At 35.6% G+C, this 5,862-nt stretch overlaps 1 long non-coding RNA gene and 1 other non-coding gene across 2 annotated transcripts; one reads left to right on the top strand and one right to left on the bottom strand.

Moving 5' to 3' along the window:
• Positions 1–559: 559 nt before the first annotated feature.
• On the top strand, positions 560–2,204 carry LOC121228140 (uncharacterized). Its single transcript, XR_005925611.1, has 2 exons — positions 560–851; positions 1,823–2,204. It is a non-coding gene; the product is annotated as an uncharacterized lncRNA (long non-coding RNA).
• Positions 2,205–2,364: 160 nt separating this feature from the next.
• Positions 2,365–2,471, bottom strand: LOC121228414 (small nucleolar RNA R71). The gene has a single exon (XR_005925990.1). It is a non-coding gene; the product is annotated as a small nucleolar RNA R71 (small nucleolar RNA).
• Between the last annotated feature and the right edge of the window lie 3,391 nt (positions 2,472–5,862).

Genomic DNA, 5,862 nt, shown 5'->3' with positions numbered 1-5,862 from the left:
TGGGTCTTAGACATGTACAGGTTGAAAGATTCACAATGCAGTCACATAGTCTTCAAAATGGTGTTGATCCTGAGTTAATTTCAAGGAGCACCAGTATTATGTAAATTAGAGGCCAAAAACCATTCCACTTACCCACTTGACCATGAAATAAAATGGCAACATCCACTGCTAAAGTTAGTAGTCCCTAACTGACCATTCAATTCTTAAATATAATAAATTTGACCCTAGTATTCACCAAATAAAAATTAGCATGATATTCCCCTTGAAATAACCTTCAACCATCACAAACTACCACCTTTGACCACTCATTGGTGGGCCACACATGGAGAAAAATAAGCTAACTCCCTTGCTAAATTTAGCAAGTCAACAACCACTCCTCCATCATGAAAGGAATGATATCAAGGGAAGAGTAAATCAAGCTAACTTTCTTGCTAAAATTAGCAAGGAAGCAACCACTCCTCCACCATACATGGGATGAAACAAGTAGAGGAGAGAATCAAGGATTCAATTTGCTATTGTCGGCAAGAAAAATTGGGGGCTAGAGGCTATAAAAAGGGACTTCATTTTCATTCATCAACACCCCACAATAGAGAGAGAAACACGCCACAGACCATTGAGCATACATCATTTCTTTTCTAAAATGTTCTTGCCATACTCATGGCTTGCTAAACACTTGATTTCCACAAAATAAGGGAAAAAACTTGCCGAAATAAAAGCTGCTATGAGGATGACTTGAAGATGTCTAGATAATTTCGCATAAAAATGAAGAGGAAAGCCACCATGTGAAGCCTCAATGATCAACCGTAGATAACCCCCAATAGTCAACAATTTCCTCTTCTTATTGTGAAATGGTTGTGGATAATCCCTCTCGATCACTCTTTCCTTCCTTTCTCTTTACTATTAATTATTGTTTTCTATGTCGAGAGACAATATTGCATCTCATTTTTATGTTTTCAATTTGATATGACATGACTTAATGAATCTTGATTTGAGTAAATTGGTTTTTGTTTTTTGAATATTTTGTGCAAATAATTATTTCATTCATTTATGTTTAATTCATAATTATACTTGTAAATGTATGGCCAACATTTTTAGGTTAATGAATTAATTATTTAATCTGAGAAGAGGTAATGGTTAATTGACAAAAGACCTAAATGGTACATATCATGTTGATATTGAAAAATAATTGTTGTATGCATAAACTATGTAAATGCCTGAGAGGGTGATTTCTAGGTTAGTTTTGACATAGGCATATGCTAATTAGCTTGGGGACATAATAGGACTTCAAGAGAAGCTTATTCCTTAAATAAAATGGGTTTAATGAATTTTTTTTATTGTCACGATCCTTCCTAATATTATTTCTATAAATACCAATAAAGTTTTGTTAAGTGAAATATTTATTTTAGTTTATTCATGTTGTGTTATATTAAATCTTGTGTTTATTTCCTGTTGTGATTATTTTCTGCAAGGTATGTTGTTTTATTTTGTGGGTCGTTGAATTCTTATTTCTTCGTTATTAACTTAAATTGCGATTCTCATCAACACTATTCTCTTTTATTTGTTTTCTTCCAAATTGATTAAAATTGACATTGCAAATAATTCATACAACAGTCCCTGTGGAGACGATACTCTTTACTTACTACTTATTATTTGTACAACCGTGTACACTTGCACATAATCACGGGACACAAGTTTTTGGCATAGTTGCCAGAGATTTTATTTTGTTGTTATTTGTGAAGATAATTATTTTCAGTTTGGATTTTTTTATTTTTTATTTTTTCTATTATTAATTTTAACTTTATTATTTTTGTGATTTTTCAAGGTTTATGAACATAGACTGAATTATCAATCTATTGCCAATTGACCCAGAAATTGAACGTACTTTTAGGAAAACAAAAAGGGAATGATTAGCCCAAAGATTAGTCGAAGAAATGAATCAAAATCCAAGAGAAGACATAGCTTGTAATAGTCAGAATCTGATCATTGTTCTTGATGACAAAGATTGAGTGATTAGTCAGTATGATGTGCCCTTATTCAATGAACTCAATCTAAGGATTGTAAGCCTCGAGATTAAGGCCCCTCATTTTGATTTAAAAACCAGTGATGTCCTAGATGTTGTAAACAATGGGATAGTTCAGTGGGATGCTTGTTGAATATCCGCATTTGTACCTTCGCTTAATTATGGAAGTGATTCTTTCCAGTTACCAGATATTTAAAGACACCTTAAGATTAAAGCTTTTCCCATATTCGTGTCCAGATCATGCATGAGCATGGTTGAATTCCTTACCATCCGGTTCTATTTCCACATGGAAAGAACTGGCGAAACATTTTGTGATAAAGTATTTTGCACTAAGCAAGAATGCTAGGCTCAAAAATGAAATTACCACATTTCAACAATCTGATGACGAGTCCTTGTATGAGGTATGAGAACGATTTAAAGAGTTATTAATAAAATGCCTTCATCATAGTATTCCTCATTGCATTCAATTAGAGACTTATAATGGTCTCAACGCCTACATGAGAATGGTTGTAGACTCTTCAGCTAACGGAGCTATTCTTTTGAACTCATACAATGAAGTGTATGAGATTCTTAAAAGAATTTCAAGTAATAACTACCAATGGCCTACCTATCGAGTAGCCACAAGAAGAAGAGTGGCGAGAGTTCATGAAGTTGACACTTTTAAGTCTTTAGCAGCTCAAGTATCTACTATGACTTCCATGCTTAAAAATATTTCTTTTAATGGTTGCAACATTAACATGACAGGTCAGCAACCAAGTCAGTTAGAGAACATTGCATGTGTTTATTGTGGTGATGGTCACATATTTGAAGAGTAACCATCAAACCCTAAATCTATCTACTATGTGGGAAACTAGCATCAAAATAGGAATAGTTGAGGTCCACAATCAAACCACTATAACCCTTCATGCGAAATCATCCCAATTTCTCTTAGAGTAATTAAGGGACTAGTCCAGGTAATTCCTATATGCCTTCTCGTTTAAATAATTTACCAGGTTTTTCTAAACAGATGTAGAAACCTTAGCCAGCCAAGTATTCAAATAGTTTGAAGAACCTATTAAAAGCATATATACTAAAAATGATGCGACTCTAGGGAATCTGGAGAACCAGATGGAATAGTTAGCTAATGAGTTAAGAAACAAACCTCAAGGTGCTTTGAGGAGTGGAAAGGTGTTGAAACCAATAGTTTTTTAATCCAAATATGAGCCTTTTGTTGTCCAAAATCAGAAGAAATTTCAACCAGAAATTGAATCTTCCACAGTGCAGAATCCTATTCATGTGACCCCCATTGAGGCACAACCATAGGAGAGTAGTCCTGAAAAATTAATACCCATGGTGAATGCAGAACCAACACTACCCCTAAAAAGTTTTCCAACTAAGGTAAAAAATCCACCACCTCCTTACCCGCAGAGATTCCAAAAGTAACAACAAGAGGTACAATTTAAGAAATTCTTAGATGTATTTAAGCAGTTATATATCAACATTCAGCTGGTAGAGTCTCTGGTCGAATTATGTAAAATTCATGAAAGATATCCTCTCTAAGAAGAGATGGTTGAGAGAATTTGAAATAGTGGCTCTAACCAATGAGTTGAAGAAACGATTAATTTCAGTACCCATCATCATTACCCCAGATTAGAGTTCACCATTTGAACTGATTTGCGATGCAAACGACTATGCATTAGGAGCTATGTTTGAACAACGGAGGAATCAGATTTTCCTTCCCATCTACTTTGCTAGGTGAACTTTGACGCGAGCACAATTAAATTATATGGTAACAGAAAAAGAACTACTCACTGTTGTTTTCGCCTTTGACAAATTTTGTTAATATCTTGTAGGTACAAAAGTGACAGTTTATACTGATCACATGTCCATTAAATATCTATTGTCAAAGAAAGACTCAAAACCACGATTGATTCGTTGGGCTTTGTTACTCCAAGAATTCGATTTGGTGATACATGATAGGAAAAGAGTAAAGAATCAAGTGGAAAACCATCTATCCAAATTAGAGCAAAAAGAAGATACCCACTACTCTATTCCTATTAATGAATACTTTCCAGACGAACACATCTTTGAGGTAAGTCACTTCCATAATACTCCTTGGTTTGCTGATTATGCTAATTTTTTAGCCAACAGTTTAATGCTGCCTGAATTGACATATTAAAAAAGGAGGAAATTCCTTCATGATGTTAGATATTATTTTTGGGAGGAACCATATTTGTTTAAGAAATGTACATACCATATGATTAGAAGGTGTGTAGCCCAAAGAGAAGTAGCTGATATGTTATACTATTGCCATTCATCCCCGAGTGGGGGATATTTTGGAGGGTCATGAACTGCAGCCAAAGTATTACAAGCCAATTTATTTTGGCTGACCCTTTTTAGAGATGCATATACCTATGTGAAAGATTGTGATCAATGCTAATGAATTAGAAATGTGTCTAGAAGGAATGAGATGACAGTAACCAACATGAAATGGCTTGCTCGATGATCTCTTTCGCACTTCTCTAGCTTCTGAATAATCTTTTCTTTTCTCTTTCCCGAGTTCTTCAGCTTTACATGCTCGTTCAACAAGCACTACAAATTTTTTGATTTCAAGAATCCCAACTAACAAATGGATATCCTCGTTCAAACCATCCTCGAATCTCTTGCACATTATAGCTTCAGTTGAAACACATTCTCTAGCATATTGACTCAATCTTACAAATTCTCGCTCGTATTCTGTAACAAACATATGACCTTACTTCAATTCAAGAAACTCTTTATGATTATGATCTATGAATCTCTGACTGATGTATTTCTTTCGAAATTCAGCTTGAAAGAAACCCTAGGTGACTCGCTCTCTCGAAACCACAGATATCAAAGTCTTCCACTAGTGATACGTCATATCTCTCAAAAGTGAAACGACACATTTTATGCATTCATCCGGAATCAGAGACAATTCATCAAATACTCTTATCGTATTTTGTAACCAGAACTCGACTCTTTTAGCATCATCATTCGTAGTAGCATGAAATTTTTCAACCCCATATTTTCTAATCTTATCAACTGGAGGCTTATTCAACTGAATCAGATTAACTTGCGACATAGTAGGGATTTGCGAAGGATTAATCGGGGTTGGGGGTTGCTAAACAGCCAGATTAGTTCTAATGTATTGGGTGAACCAATCATTCATCATCTAATAGAAGGCTTGTCTAGCCTCTCCATCATGGCTACTCGTAGCCGGTCTAGAGTCGGAGGGTGCTGTCCCTTGCGCGGGAGTAGGTGCATTGCTCTTGACATCGTCAGCTACGACTCATTCGGGATCCATTTACTATATAAAAACACATTTTCATTGTCAGGGTTCATCACACTATCATAGTTCATAAGTATGACATGTATAACTAGACTCACATACGCTACGTTAGTCGTAGAATTGACTAAACCGTAGCTCTGATACCAACCAAATGTAACACCCCTAACCCTTATCCGTCGTCGGACTAGTCTTAAAGGCGTTACTAGACAATCAGAAACATTTTACAAACAATTCACATACATTATCCACCATCGTAATCAAACATGATCATAATGTCCCTTATATAGGTCATTGAGGCCTTAAACATGCAGTAGAAAGGGGTTGCGACTAAACAAAGCTCATACAAAAATTTTCGAAACTTAAACAAAATTTTTCAAATTTTCACAGGTCACACGCCCATATGAATAGGCACACGGCTTTAGGCACGCCCATGTGTCTAGGCTGTGTCAAAACAGGGCATACATACTGACTTGTCCACACGGCCACATGACACGCCCATGTGCCAGGCCGTGTGAAAATTAGGGAGGCTACTGACTTGGGTCACATGGCCAGT

This window comes from Gossypium hirsutum, chromosome A04 (genome assembly GCF_007990345.1).
Source record: "Gossypium hirsutum isolate 1008001.06 chromosome A04, Gossypium_hirsutum_v2.1, whole genome shotgun sequence".
NCBI lineage: Eukaryota > Viridiplantae > Streptophyta > Magnoliopsida > Malvales > Malvaceae > Gossypium > Gossypium hirsutum.
The sequence above is the reverse complement of the archived record's forward strand: the minus strand, read 5'-3'. Positions and strand labels throughout refer to the sequence as shown.